This window comes from Oncorhynchus tshawytscha, linkage group LG03 (genome assembly GCF_018296145.1).
Source record: "Oncorhynchus tshawytscha isolate Ot180627B linkage group LG03, Otsh_v2.0, whole genome shotgun sequence".
Lineage (NCBI taxonomy): Eukaryota > Metazoa > Chordata > Actinopteri > Salmoniformes > Salmonidae > Oncorhynchus > Oncorhynchus tshawytscha.
In genome coordinates this window covers 41,878,923-41,894,660 of record NC_056431.1, presented here as the reverse complement: position 1 = coordinate 41,894,660, position 15,738 = coordinate 41,878,923, and the positions used below count along the sequence as shown (strand labels likewise).

The 15,738-nt window shown below is 42.2% G+C and overlaps 1 protein-coding gene across 1 annotated transcript in view; it reads right to left on the bottom strand.

Annotated features, from left to right (window-relative positions):
- Nucleotides 1–15,738, bottom strand: part of LOC112235792 (plakophilin-4) — a 129,209-nt gene that overhangs the window by 100,264 nt on the left and 13,207 nt on the right. The window lies entirely within an intron of this gene.

Below are 15,738 nucleotides of genomic sequence, written 5' to 3'. Positions count from 1 at the left end.
CCAATACACTTCCACAAATCGAATATACAACCGTCTAAAGAAAAAAAAGGAAAATTGTGATTTGTATATTAGCTTACTGAAATCCCCCATCCTACCTGGGACAGGACTACTTAACCCCTCTCAGCTCAGGGTTCTCCATAACTAAGATCAGTCGCCAGAGTGTGTTAGACATACCACAACTCTGCAGCACACTACTACTACCACCACCACCTGGATGTTAGAGCAGCGCTGCTGCCCCGGCAAGTTCTTCAGGATCACCTCCGTTGTGAGGTGAGAGGCGGGGTGAAAAAAGGAAAATATGAACTGGAGGCTTGTGAAAAGCTCCCATGCATCAGGTCTCTGTAGGGTTATTTGGCATCTGGTAGTTTCAAAGTAAAGCTAGAGGCTGCCTGCCAAGTAACCAAGATGCAAAGGGAGTCAAAGGCAATCAGCGCTGCTTTAAAAGACCGTAATTAGGATAATGCCTCCAGGACACTACCAGGACTTCACAGGATCCAGGTTAAGTCACTCAGAACAAAAAGATGGGCCCATGTCATTATGAACCTGGTCATTTCCTCTGGTTATGCCCAAGACAAATACGGTCAATAAGACAGACAGGCAGACTACTAGAACTTTCAGTGGGACTTCAGTGTCAATATTTAGGGAGGATTATTGCACCTTGTGTGAGAGTGAAAACACACCATCACAACATTAAATCTGTCTGGAGTAAGGAGCTTTCCCTAGATGACACACACACACACACACACACACACACACACACCCCCCCCCATAAACTAGAGCTGGAAGTACATGCAAGGGTCAAGGAATCAGCAAAACAACGAGCATCTGTAAAATGTTATTAACAAGCTACCAACTGGCTGCTTGGCAAAGCAGCCTTGACAAGACAAATCCAAATCCTATTTCCAAATCATTAAAATCCACGGCATCTCCAGCTCTGCCAAGAAACCGCTTCGCATATGACCCCACCCGGACTCCCGCCAACGCCAACCAGGTCACATGGTCTAGTAGTCCAGTCAGTGACCTCATATCCCAGTTACTCTTCCAAGCAATCGAGCAGCAGAATTGTGTCTGTGTACCGCAGCAGGGAACGGTCAATGTGGTGGGAAGGGGTTCAAATGAAAAAAGGTTAAAAAGTAGTCTAGCAGATAAGTGGAGAAGATGTAAATGGTCTAGACTAGGGTTTAATATTTTCCCAGGATTTTACAAAATGTTCCATACCATGAATAAAATCCCTTTTCTGCCGGGTAACCCGGTATTTCCTGCCAAAACCGGAAGTATCATTCAAAAGCATATACAGCGCAACTGGAAAGTTGGGACCCCTTGAATTTTTCCACAGTTACGATACAGCCTTATTCTAAAATTAAAATTGTTTTTCCCCCCTCAAACTACACACAATAGCCAACACTGAAAAACAGGTTTTTAGAATTTGGCAAACTTATTCAAACTAAAAAACAGAAATATGTTGTTGACATAAGTATTCAGACCCTTGGCTATGAGACTCGAAATTCAGCTCAGGTGCATCTTGTTTCCCTTGATCATCCTTGGAGACCACCTGTGGTTAATTATGTTGACTGGACATGATTTGGAAAGGCACACCTGTCTATATAAAGGTCCCACAGTTGACAGTGCATGTCAGAGTAAATACCAAGCCATGAGGTCTAATGAATTGTCAGTAGAGCTCCAAGACAGGATTGTGTTGAGGCACAGATCTGGGACATGGTACCAAAAACTGTCTGCAGCATTGAAGGTCAGTGGCCTCCAACATTCTTCAATGGAAGAAGTTTGGAACCACCAAGACTCTTCCTCTAGAGCTAGCCACCCGTACAAATTGAGCAATCAGAGGAGAACGACCTTGGTCAGGGAGGTGACCAAGAACCCGACGGTCTCACTGACAGAGCTCCTCTGTAGAGATGGGAGAACCTTCCAGAAGGACAACCATCTCTACAGCACTCCACCAGTCAGGCCTTAATGGTAGAGTGGCTAGACAGAAGCCATTCCTCAGTAAAAGGCACATAACAACCCTTTTGGAGTTTGCCAAAAGGCAATTGAAGGACTTTCAGACCATGAGGAACGAGATTCTCTGGTCTGATGAAACTAAGATTGAACTCTGCCCTGAATTCCAATTGACATGCCTGGAGGAAACCTGGCACCATCCCTACGGTGAAGCACAGTGGTGGCAGCATCATGCTGTGGGAAAGTTTTTCAGTGGCAGCTACTGGGAGACTAGTCAGGATCGAGGGAAAGATGAACAGAGCAATGTACAGAGAGATCCTTGATGAAAACCTGCTCCAGAGCACTCAGGACCTCAGACTGGGGCAAAGATTCACCTTCCAACAGGACAAGGACCCTAAGCACACAGCCAAGACAATGCAGGAGTGGCTTCGGGACAAGTCTTTGAATGTCCTAGAGTGGCCCAGCTAGAGCCCAGACTTGAACCCGATTGAACATCTCTGGATAGAACTGAAAATAGCTGTGTGGCACTCCCCATCCAACCTGACAGAGCTTGAGAGGATCTGCAGAGAAGAATGGGAGAAACTCTACAAATACAGGTGTGCCAAGCTTGTAGCATCATACTAAAGAAGACAAGCCTGTAATCGCTGCCAAAGGTGCTTCAACAAAGTACAGAGTAAAGGGACTGAATACTTATGTAAATGTGCAATACATTTTTTTTTAAGTCAGACATTTGCAAACATGTTTTTGCTATGCATTATGTGGTATTGTGTGTGTAGATTGGGGGGGGGTGATTTAATACATTTTAGAAAAAGGCTGTAACATAACAAAATGTGGTATAATTAAGGGGTCTGAATACTTTCCAGATGTACTGTAAATACAGTGCCTTGCAAAAGTATTCACCCCCTTGGCATTTTTCCTATTTGGTGGCACTACAATCTGTAATTTAAATGAATTCATAATCAGATTTCATGTAATGGACATACACAAAATAGTCCAAATTGGTGAAGTAAAAAAATATATAAAAAAAATAAAAATGGCAAAGTGGTGCATGCATATGTATTTACCCCCTTTGCTATGAAGCCCCTAAATAATATCTGGTGCAACTAATTACCTTCAGAAGTCACATAATTAGTTAACTAAAGTCCATCTGTGTGTAATCTAAGTGTCTCATGATCTCTAGATAGAACACACACACACACCTGTTCTGAAAGTCCCCAGAGTCTGCAACACCACTAAGCAAGGTGCAAGCAAGCAGCATTATGAAGACCAAGGAGCTCTCAAAACAGGTCAGGGACAAAGTTGTGGAGAAGTACAGATCAGGGTTGGATTATTTAAAAAATATCAGAAACTTTGAACATTCCACGGAGCACCATTAAATCCATTATTTAAAAAATGGAACGAATATGGCACCACAACAAACCTGCCAAGAGAGGGCCGCCCACCAAAACATGGACATGGCAAAGAGGGCATTAATCAGAAAGGCATCAAAGAGACCAAAGATAACCCTGAAGGAGCTGCAAAGCACCACAGAGGAGATTGGAGTATCTATCCATAGGACCACTTTAAGCTGTACACTTCACAGAGCTGGGTTTTACAGAAGTGTGGCCAGAAAAAAAGCCATTGCTTTAAAAAGAAATAAGCAAAACATGTTTGGCGTTCACCAGAAGGCATGTGGGAGACTCCCCAAACATATGGAAGAAGGTACTCTGGTCAGATTAGACTAAAATGTATCTGTTTGGCCATCAAGGAAAATGCTAGGTCTGGTGCAAACCCAACACCTCTCATCACCCCGAGAATACCATCTCCACAGTGAAGCATAGTGGTTGCAACATCATGGGTGGAGATGTTTTTCCATAGGCAGGGACTGGGAAACTGGTCAGAATTGAAAGAATGATGGATGGCGCTAAATACAGGGAAATCCTTGAGGGAAACCTGTTTCAGACTGTTAGACTGGGACGGAGGTTCACCTTCCAGCAGGACAACGACCCTAAGTATACTGCTAAAGCAACACTCGAGTGGTTTACGGAGAAACATTTAAATATCTTGGAATGGCCTAGTCAAAGCCCAGAACTCAATCCAATTGAGAATCTGTGGTATGACTTAAAGTTTGCTGTACACCAGCAGAACCCATCCAACTTGGAGCTGGAACAGTTTTGCCTTGAAGAATGGGCAAAAATCCCAGTGGCTAGATGTGCCAAGCTTATAGAGACATACCCCAAGATACTTGCAGCTTTAATTGCTGCAAATGGTGGCTCTACAAAGTATTGACTTCGGGGGGGTGAATAGTTATGCACGTTCAAGTTCTGTTTTTTTTGTCTAATCTCTTGTTTGTTTCACCCCTAAAAAATGTTTGCGTATTCAAAGTGATAGGCATGTTGTGTAAATCAAATGATACAACAACCCCCCCACCCCCAAAAAATCTATTTTAATTCTAGGTTGTAAGGCAACAAAATAGGAAAAATGCCAAGGGAGTGAATACTCTCGCAAGCCACTGTAGGCCTGTGTGGATTTGATTAGAACATTCAAGGCTGATGCAACCTGAGCCCGATTAATTACATTTAAATGAGCCCTATCCAATACATAGGCTATATAGGCAACTGCACAACAGAAAAACAGAAAAAGTACATAGATGTAGCTATGCTCTCTTGGGTAAAGTTATGAAGAAAAAAAAAAGTGTGAACTGTATTACTGTACTTTATTGGATTATACGGACTGGAATTACGAGCCTCGTTCATAAAACAAGGAGAGAACATGTGATTCTGGTGCAGCACATGCAGCCTAAAGTTACAAGTATAGGCTAGTGAATTTAGTTTACATTTATCATAATATTTCCCCTAATGTTATTAGCTTAACTCCTCTTTCTCTAGTGTTACTTCAGTCCTTCCTCGTTTTCAACAGTTAAATGAAGTAAAATGTCATTGTCCTTGTCTTCATCATTTTAATGACATGCTTGAATAATATAGGACTATAATGCGATGCAGAAGGCTTTAACTTCTTCTCATGAGGATTGAATGGTTATGGATCTGAATAAGGAACTGCTATAGGCTTCTTTCAAACCACCCGCGAGCTCATTTGGCTGCCGTATTTAACATTCATCAAAAAAGAGCTTGGGTCCCTCTTCGAATAGTCTATTGGTATAAGAAATATTTCAACCATTATGTCCAGCAAGCCATTCTAGATTTTCCTGCATGGGAGTAGAAGAGCTAAGGAGAATTTTTGTATTTAAAAAAATATATATTTTTAGGAGAGGCCATCGGAACACAGGTGTGTGCGCGTATAGCGCAAGAGAGAGAAGCTATAAGTTAAAAGCTTATTAGGCATAACCCATCATTAATTAGCTAAATATAAAAGGCTAATACTGCATTGAAAGTATTACCTGAAAGAGTTAGGCTAGGACACACACACACATCAATATTGAAGAAGATCATCTATTTTGGATGCAATTTGAATGGAATTGATGGAGAGAAAGGCTGCGAGACTGTTCGCACGGGCACGTATTTAAAGCAATGTTGTAGGAGTGTTTTAAATCTCTGCAGCTGCAATAAACAACTTTACAATAAAAAAAATGTGACCCCCGAAAGCCAGATGGAAATGTGTCAATTAAACGTGCATCCGTTCCTTATATCACATTAGCATAGGCTATGCTGCAGCAAATTACAGTACACTTGCCCTAACATAAAATAAAATTTTAAAAAGTTACCATGAGATGAAAGGCCTACATACTGAGATGGGCTGTCGGTCCCCAACTTAAGCGTTGATGATTCATCAATGCAGTGACCAGAACGAAAGCCGTAGAGAATCCAGATTTACATATCGCATTTAATTTAACCGTTCCATTTCCCTGTCATGCTATTCATATAAATAATTTATTATAAATTTACCGCTTTTACCGTTATTTATCCTGGGAAAAGGGAGTGGTTTTGGGCGGTAAATCTCAGTAACCGGGTTCCCGCCCTTCAACCCCGGTCAAGACATCAATGGGTGACTTTCAAATCCTCTGCATGATAGTTTATCTGGCTGCAGAAGCCTCTTTAAAAGAGATTCGCTGGTGCTTTTGTAGACTTTTTAGCCAGTAGTTCTGAAAGTAGCACTCACGAGCCAAAGGTGATCCCCTAAAATTGCGTACTACGTCACATATGTGAATATATGTGCACCACATTGCTCGCTCTCGCTCTCTGCTGTGTGTGCATCTTGCTGTCACTCAAATGGTGAAGGGATGAAGCTCATTGTGACTCAAACGGTTAGGGCACTGGCCCACGTGGGGGGAAAATGAAAATAGCGCAGCAGTTTCCAGAAGAACTGTAAATCTCCTTACAGATTATGCAGGTATGAACTACACGGACACATCTGGCCCAACGCGGGAGGTTTCAAATTCTTAGTAGTAGACAAAGTTCCAGAACATGTCGTTAAAAAGGCACAATGGGGCCTCCCGGGTGGCGCAGTGGTTAAGGGCGCTGTACTGCAGCACCAGCTGTGCCACCGGAGACTCTGGGTTTGCACCCAGGCTCTGTCGTAACCGGCCGCGACCGGAAGGTCCGTGGGGCGACGCACAATTGGCCTAGCGTCGTCCGGGTTAGGGAGGGTTTGGCCGGTAGGGATATCCTTGTCTCATCGCGCACCAGCGACTCCTGTGGCGGGCCGGGCGCACCAAGGTTGCCAGGTGCACGGTGTTTCCTCTGACACATTGGTGCGGCTGGCTTCCGGGTTGGATGCACGCTGTGTTAAGAAGCAGTGCGGCTTGGTTGGGTTGTGTATCGGAGGACGCATGACTTTAAACCTTCGTCTCTCCCGAGCCCGTACGGGAGTTGTAGCGATGAGACAAGATAGTAGTTACTAAAACAATAGGATACCACGAAATTGGGGAGAAAAAAAAGGGGTAAAATTCAACAGAAAAAACAAAAAAAAGGCACATTTTTATATCAATATCAAATCATTTCTGGGTAACAATTACAACTTTACTGAAATACATTTCAATTTAAAAAAATTGACAAACTGCTATTTAGCAAAAAACTATTTCTCAAGCAAGACTTTTGCTAGGACTGTTTTAAACTGTTTGTTCTCTCAGCTGTTGTACAATATGATATAAAACACAGGAAAATCAAGTTGGACTGCACCTTCAAAAGAAGTCCACAGTAGAGACTAATTACTTCATCACTTTTCAGTTTCTCATGACAACTGACCTGTGGCCCCTGCCATGCATGGCATCTTCCCCAGGGAGCAGAGAAAAGAAAATCGAACAGATTGTCAGACAGACACATTCCTTCATCTCCCATTTCCCCATCTACAAAGAGTAGACAACCCTTCTGGTCATGAGACTGAACGCAATGTGGCTTAGGGTAATAATACCCATTATAGCATCAGTCAACACAAGGGAAGAGAAGAACTGTGGAGAAGAAGGCTTCATAAGGCTGATTGACACCCAAATGAACCAAGTCACAAGTGTTGAACAAAAAAAAACGTGGAAGGGAAAACCAGAGCTCAGACATAATTATACATTAGCCTGAACTCCAGAGGCAGGCAGTCTCAGCAGAGTAGCAGTTCAGATGCCGATTGCTCGGTCTTCAAACATAAAGCCTGGGAAATCGAACTTCTCAAATAGAGATGTGAGCGGACTTTAGCTAGCTACTCACAGAATTTGGAATGAAAGCCTACCTCAATGTGGTGCTCCCCTTACTTTGACTATGAAATTAGGTAAGGGACTTTTACTTTTACCACATTTTAGATATACACAATTATTAATTAAATGTATGCCGTATTTGATCATTGGACCAGCAACCCTCGTACAGGTCTACCTACGCCACATGGCAAAAACTAAAGCTGATCGTACAATATGCAGAAGGCCTAATAAATGGGTTATACTGGTCCAAGTATAACATTCCATTAAAACTCTTGGCCCTCCAATCATTGGTTCCTCTGGACTTCTTAAGCCGGCATGAGGGCAGAAAACAAAGGGCATAATTAACGGCACTAGAATACTACTGATCGATGCCTTGGCCGTGTGCAATAAAAAGCTTGTAGGGAACCAGACTTCCATTACACAGCACAAAGTAGCCATGGCAATGTCCCCAAACACCTACAATGCTTAATTGCCTCGTTCAAATAGCATATTGACTTTGCTAAATAAAAAGTGATATGCGGTCTCTGGCTGCCTTTTCAGACCTCACTACAGTGCCTAATTTTGCACGCCCAATTTTTCCGTTTTTGATTTGTTAAAAAAGTTTGAAATATCCAATAAATGTCGTTCCACTTCATGATTGTGTCCCACTTGTTGATTCTTCACAAAAAAATACAGTTTTATATCTTTATGTTTGAAGCCTGAAATGTGGCAAAAGGTCGCAAAGTTCAAGGGGGGCGAATACTTTCGCAAGGCACTGCAAGTGTGGTCGATACCATATTTCAGCGCTGATAAACAAAACCCCCCAAAAAAGAACAGACATGAAATTGTAATTCTACGTCGGGCCAAAAAAAACATCAAGACTTCAGCAAGAACGCAACATATTTCTTACCAAGTAGTTGTCAGCGACATATTTTGAAAGTCCCAGCCCAAACTATTAGAAACAAAGCAGATATACTTAGACTGCTGACTATAGTCAAAACTAACTACAGTAGCTGATGTAATTTGGTTTTAAAGCATGTGTTATACACAAGGTAAAGGGAGCCTCACATACTTCACAACATGGCCTAGGCCCAATTTTCTTCTCCAAGTACAATGACATGAATTCTACTGAGATTAATCTCACTTTAAAGATTCGAGAGGGCAAAAAAAGAGGCATTGTATGTACACACACACAACTCCTTTTGCCCATCTCTTGAAATATATACATATACAGTTGAAGTTGGAAGTTTACATACACTTAGGTTGGAGTCATTAAAACTCATTTTTCAACCATTCCACACATTTCTTGTTAACAAACTAAAGTTTTGGCAAGTTGGTTAGGACGTCTACTTTGTGCATGACACAAGCCATTTATCCAAAAAAATGTTTACAGACAGATATCACTGTATCACAATTCCAGTGGGTCAGACTTTTACATACAATAAGTTGACTGCGCCTTTTAACAGCTTGGAAAATGAAGTCATGGCTTTAGATGCTTCTGATAGGCTAATTGACATAATTTCAGTAAATTGGAGGTGTACCTGTGGATATATTTCAAGGCATACCTTCAAACTCAGTGCCTCTTTGCTTGACATCAATGGAAAATCAGAAGAAAATCAGCCAAGACCTCAAAAATAATTGTACACCTCCACAAGTCTGGTTCATCATTGGGAGCAATTTCCAAACGCCTGAAGGTACCACATTCATCTGTACAAACAGTAGTACGCAAGTATAAACACCATGGCACCATGCAGCCATCATACCGCTCAGGAAGGAGACACGTTCTGTCTCCTAGAGATGAACGTACTTCGGTGCGAAAAGTGCAAATCAATCCCAGAACAACAGCAAAGGACCTTGTGAAGATGCTGGAGGAAACAGGTACAAAAGGTATCTACATCCACAGTAAAACGGGTCCTATAAATCGACATAGCCTGAAAGGCCGCTCAGCAAGGAAGAAGCCACTGCTCCAAAACCACCATTAAAAAAGCCTGAAAGGCCGCTCAGCAAGGAAGAAGCCACTGCTCCAAAACCACCATTAAAAAAGCCAGACTACGGATTGCAACTGGGGACGAAGATCATACTTTTGGAGAGATGTCCAAAATGAAACAAAAATATAAATATTTGATCATAATGACCATCGTTATGTTTGGAGGGAAAAGGGAGAGGCTTCCAAGCCAAAGAACACCATCCCAACCGTGAAGCTCGGGGGTAGCAGCATCATGTTGTGGGTGTGCTTTGCTGCAGGAGGGACTGGTGCACTTCACAAAATAGATGGCATCATGAGGATGGAAAATTATGTGGATATATTGAAGCAACATCTCAAGACATCAGTTAAAGCTTGGTCGCAAATGGGTCTTCCAAATGGACAATGACCCCAAGCATACTTCCAAAGTTCTGGCAAAATGGCTTAAGGACAACAAATTCAAGGTATTGGAGTGGCCATTCAAAGCCCTGACCTCAATCCAATAAAAAAAATGTGTGGACAGAAGTGAAAAAACATGTGCGAGCAAGGAGGCCTACAAACCTGACGCCGTTACACCAGCTCTGTCAGGAGGAATGGGCCAAAATTCACCCAACGTATTGTGGGAAGCTTGTGGAAGGCTACCCAAAACGTTTGAACCAAGTTAAACAATTTAAAGGCAATGCTACCAAATACTAATTGAGTGGATGTAAACTTCTGACCCACTGGGAATGTGATGAAAGAAATAAAAGCTGAAATAAATCACTACTATTATTCTGACATTTCACATTCTGAAAATAAAGTGGTGATCCTAAGAGAGGGAATTTTTACTAGGATTAAATGTCAAGAATTGTGAAAAACTGATTTTAAATGTATTTGGCTGTGGTGTATGTATGAATTCAACTGTGTGTGTGTGACTAAGTTTACACCTACTCATTCAAGGGTTTCATTATTTTGACCATGTTCTACATTGTAGAATAATAGTGAAGACATCAAAACTATGAAATAACACATATGGAATCATGCAGTAACAAAAAATAATAAAGTGTTAAACAAAATATATCTTGTATTCTTCAAAGTAGCCATCCTTTGCCTTGATTGACAGCTTTGCACACTCTTGGCATTCTCTCAACCAGCTGTGTGAAATCAGGCCTTTATGGTCAAATTGCTGCAAAGAAACCACTACTAAAGGACACCAACATAAAGAAGAGACTTGCTTCGGCCAAGAAACAAGATCAATGAATATTATACAGTGAAAATCTGTCCTTTGGTCTGATGAGTCCAAATTTGAGATTTTTCCATCCAACCGCTGTGTCTTTGTGAGACTCATAGTAGGTGAACGGATAATCTCTGCATGTGTGGTTCCCACTGTGAAGCATGGAGGTGGTGTGATGGTGCTTTGCTGGAGATACTGATTTATTTAGAATTCGAGCCACACTTAACCAGCATGGCTACCACAGCATTCTGCAGCAATACGCCATCTCATCTGGTTTGCGCGTAGTAGGACTATCATCTGTTTTTCAACAGGACAATGACCCAAAACACACCTCCTGGCTGTGTACGGGCCATTTGACCAAGGAGAGTGACGGAGTGCTGCATCAGATGATCTGGTCTCCACAATCACCCAACCTCAACCCAGATGGTTTGGGATGAGTTGGACCGAAGAGTGAAGGAAAAGCAGCCAACAAGTGCTCAGCATTACTCCTTCAAGACTGCTGTTAAAGCATTCCAGGTGAAGCTGGTTGAAAGAATGCCAAGAGTGTGCAAAGCTGTCATCAAGGCAAAGGGTGGCTACTTTGAAGAATCTCAAATATAAAACACTTTTTTAGTTACTACATGATTCCATGTGTGTTATTTCTCAGTTTTGATCTCATCACTATTATTATACAATGTAGAAAATATTAAAGAAAAACCCTTGAATGAGAAGGTGTCCAAACTTGTCACTGGTACTCTATACATGATGCCATCCTTGACAGCAGAACACAAAAGGCTATTAGATCCCTAAACATTTTACTTTACTTTGTAACACACCCCAAAAGCTGGAGGAATGTATCCTAGTCCATGCTGGAGATAAAAAATATATATTTAACACACACACACACACACACACACACACACACACACACACACACACACACAGATCCACCCAGTATTACTGTATACACTATATAACCCAGAAGTAGATCGAAAACCTACCTATTCACATGGTGATACGGTATTAAAAGAGGGTGAATTTTTTTTAAAGGCAGAGGTTAGCTGTGTGGATAGACCGAGACCTCGAGTCAAGTGTCCAACTCAATAGGATGACTGGAGAGGGATTTGAAATGTGGGAGGAATGTTATAGATGTTCTGCCCACCTCGGATGTCCTTGAATCATATCCTACAAAATGTAGGAACATCTAAAATCACTCCAGGCTAATCTGAGCGTGTGTGAACAGGGCTCAAGGTAAACCAGGAATAAAGGCAAGAAACACAGTCACACCAGGACAGTTCATACAACTTATAACCCAGATAGACCTCTTCCAATGAAATGCATTAAACCAAAGCGACTAACCATTGCAAGTGGACAAGTGGGAGATTACTTAATGTGTAATAATTGAAAAATCGGTCTACATCGTGCAACCAGAAGACTATGAGCGGTCACTCTTTGAGGAACTTCCTCCTGTTCTGTTCATTCACCCTGCTTGCATCCCAAATGGCACCCTATTAAAAGAAAAACCCTTGATTGAGTAGGTGTCCAAACGTGTGACTGGTACTGTATACATGACGTCTTCTTTGACAGCAGAACGCGACAGGCTATTAGATCCCTAAACATTTTACTTGGCAGCCACAAGCCTCGCTGATCCAAATGTTTAAAATCAGCTGTTCAAAACAGGTCATCAATAACGTGTCGTGACAGCGCGGGGCTGGGGGCATAAATTACGCTCCGATTGAATGTAAATGACGCCCAAAGAATTGACGACTTAAAAAGGGGGACTGGAGCATCAAATGGAGTCCGCTGCACACCCTCAAGAATCAAGGCCTATACATTGGCTCTGTGGGTTGATGTAATCTCTGAAGTGAAATGTTGGTCACACACGGACAAAACACAGAAGTCAACTTAGGATTCTCCCAGGAAGAGCTGAATACAAGATGAATGCTCCAATTTTCTCCATGAGAGTGAACACGACAGGCTCATTTGCTAAAGCAAATACAGCAGCAAAACAAAGCCAGAACAGAAATAACACTCAAGCCGCCGCAGCGGTTCATAAAGAAGGGAAATTAAATGGTGATCAGAGCCGCGGTGAAAGTTATTCATTCTTTCAGCCGGAAAGGCAGAAATAAATTCAGTTTAATCAATGTTCCATTCTGTCTCACATACATAGGTGGTGATTTATTTCTCCCATTTCAGGTGGCTATCAAATTTTAATGTGAACATTGTAAGTTTGCAGGATTTTATTGAAAGGACCCGTGAGAAATTCCAAGATGATCGAAATGACTGGAATCAAATCGGATGTAAAAGGTGCATTAACATAACAATTGGCCTACTATTGGCAGTGATCTGGGTCCCACAATGCATCCTGCCTGGAGTGAATTACTGAGCGTGCACAGCACATCGGCTGCTTCCCCCGTTTTAGACCGATTACAGCAGCTGATGAACTGCCTTCACGGTCCTCTGACAAATGATCAAATCACACCACTGGGAAGAACAGCATTAGCTTATCTGGCTGCCTATTCATCAATAGGGCATCCTTGTAGGCTCATTAAAGCGGATGGGAAGTTAAGGGGGATGACAGCAGCAACAATTAGACACACACACACACACACACACACACCCCTCTGTGGGATATTCCTGTCACTTTACTGTGCGTGTACTCACGCAAGAACACATGCAATTGTAGAATGTTGTGAGTGTATAGTGGGGGAATTAATATGATCACAGTGAAGTATCAACATCACTTCAACCTGGTTTATCTGCTATGCTGCATCACTGGTATTGACAGGGCCAGCATCCGGCAGCCATCCAGCAGTGGGCAGAGTGCCCAGTAGGGCTGTGTCACGTTCCCTCTACAACACCATGAGAAAATGACATGTGGTATAAAGGCAAAGCCGTGCCGCCCCCGCCAGCCGTCCCTCACAACTCCCATCCTCCAGTTTCCTGGTCTATGAGCTCGCTGTCTTGCCGTCATGTTCCCTCCGAGTCAACGTCCACGTAGAAATTTGTCATGAGTCACAGGTTCGTGTCCCAAAATGGCACCCTATTGCCTGGGAACAAAAATGTAAAATACGCAACATTCAACCATTTCAAAGATTTTACTGAGTTACACAGTTCAGAAAAGGAAATTCAGTCATTTGAAATAAATTCGTTAGGACCTAACCTATTTCACATGCCTGGGAATACAGATATGCATCCGTTGGTCACAGAAACCTTTAAAAACAAATGTAGGGGTGTGGATCAGAAAACCCGTCAGTATCAGGTGTGACCACCATTTGCCTCATGGACGTCACACAATTTGAGCGAAAGACGCATACATTTTATTTGACCTGATTACTAGAAGTGGTGTACAATATAGGGAATATGGTATATGGGACGCAGATTCAGGCTTCCGTTTGAGCTTGGAAACAGAGGCACGGCATCGCTTAAGTTTCCCTTTGACACAGAATTCTATCATTGGTGATAGCACAAGTATAAATTCCATTGGCATCAACAACAAAAAAAGGAGCTATAAACTGCAATGGGAGTGAGAGGTAACCAGCTGAACACAATGTTATAAATATTAAGGCACAGATGGAACTGCCAACTACAATCGAGAGGAATTGGGATTCCTTATTCCAAATGTGTAATAGCAAAAACCGCTCAACTCCATTACTATGCCACTACAAAGCAATTCCTCAAATAATATTAAATAGCGCTGTTACTGTAGTAATTACAGTATTACACATACATAAAGATTAAAGGAGCTTGTGTAAAGTAGTGGTCGGCAACAGCCGTTTTGTTTTTGTTGTAGCCCAAAATCACCAGGAAGTAAGCTTAAAAAGTAGTTTGATTTAGGAAATCTGTTGCCAAGTAGTCCCACAAATTAAGAAAATTGCCATATGTGATCGTGACTCAATCTTATCAAGGTACGAAATTATTTCCCAAATACAAACCATTTTTGGGCTTAGTTGTGGTCAATTTGCAGGGTACAAATGATTATAATTGTTTTCCGGCCATTCGCTTGGACAAAACCGGCCCGCGGCTGAATCTAGTTGCCTACCACTGGTGCAAAGCAACTTCATCTAAAAGTGTAAAACTCTGACAAATAAAATTTGATTTGAAAACTACTTCAAATGTAAAAAAGTGTTACCGTCATTAATGCACACACACACAGCATTTAGTCATTGATATGGAAAAGGGTCAAACCACCATAAAAATGGGAGAGAAGTTGACACTATGGAAGAAAGGCATATAAACCCCATCCCAATAACCAATGGGAGGAGATTATTGGGTAAGAAACAGGGCATCAACCTATTCCTTAGTAGGAACTACCAGCAGTATATGCTCAAAGATGGGGTTTATGCAAAAAGAGTCAAACTGGATCTGTCGACATCTCCCGTGAAGGCTGATTTGCATTAACTGCCTATTAAAATACTCACCTCTTTAGAGAGTGGCGAGCAGGGGGTCACTGAGAACCATGCTGCCGTCCATTCAAATGAGGGGGTTGTTACTGTTAACTGCATGAAAAGCATGTTAATAACAGCCTTGGTATTGGGGATGGAGTACATTTCTCGTGAAAATAAATAATAATTCCGTCTGAGGCGAGTCAATCATTGAGGGCCAGTTAGCGTGCAGCTAGCATAGCACCGATAGCTTTGCAGCTCATTAACACTTCCAAAAAAAAAAGTCCCCCCCCCACCACCACCACCACACACACCTTATCGCTCCTGCCTGCGGATGTCCTTGACCTGTAGTGTGGGAGGTGAGATGGCCTCATGGCCTCCACACACAGTGTTCAGTCCACGGGCTGTTTCAAAATCGGGACGTTGCACTCTGTTGTCTGCCTAGACAAAAACACCCGTCTTCTACTGTCCTGGACTTCAACACAGCCACGAAAACAGACCTGGCTGTAAAAGCACTATTCCCCTATTTTAGAACGCTTAACATTCACAATTGTTATATCTCAGCTCCTTGGAAAGCTTCTGCAATACTACAGTGTGCTGAGCAATAGATTAAGTCATAGCAAGTGTGAAAAAAAAAGTGAAGCACCTT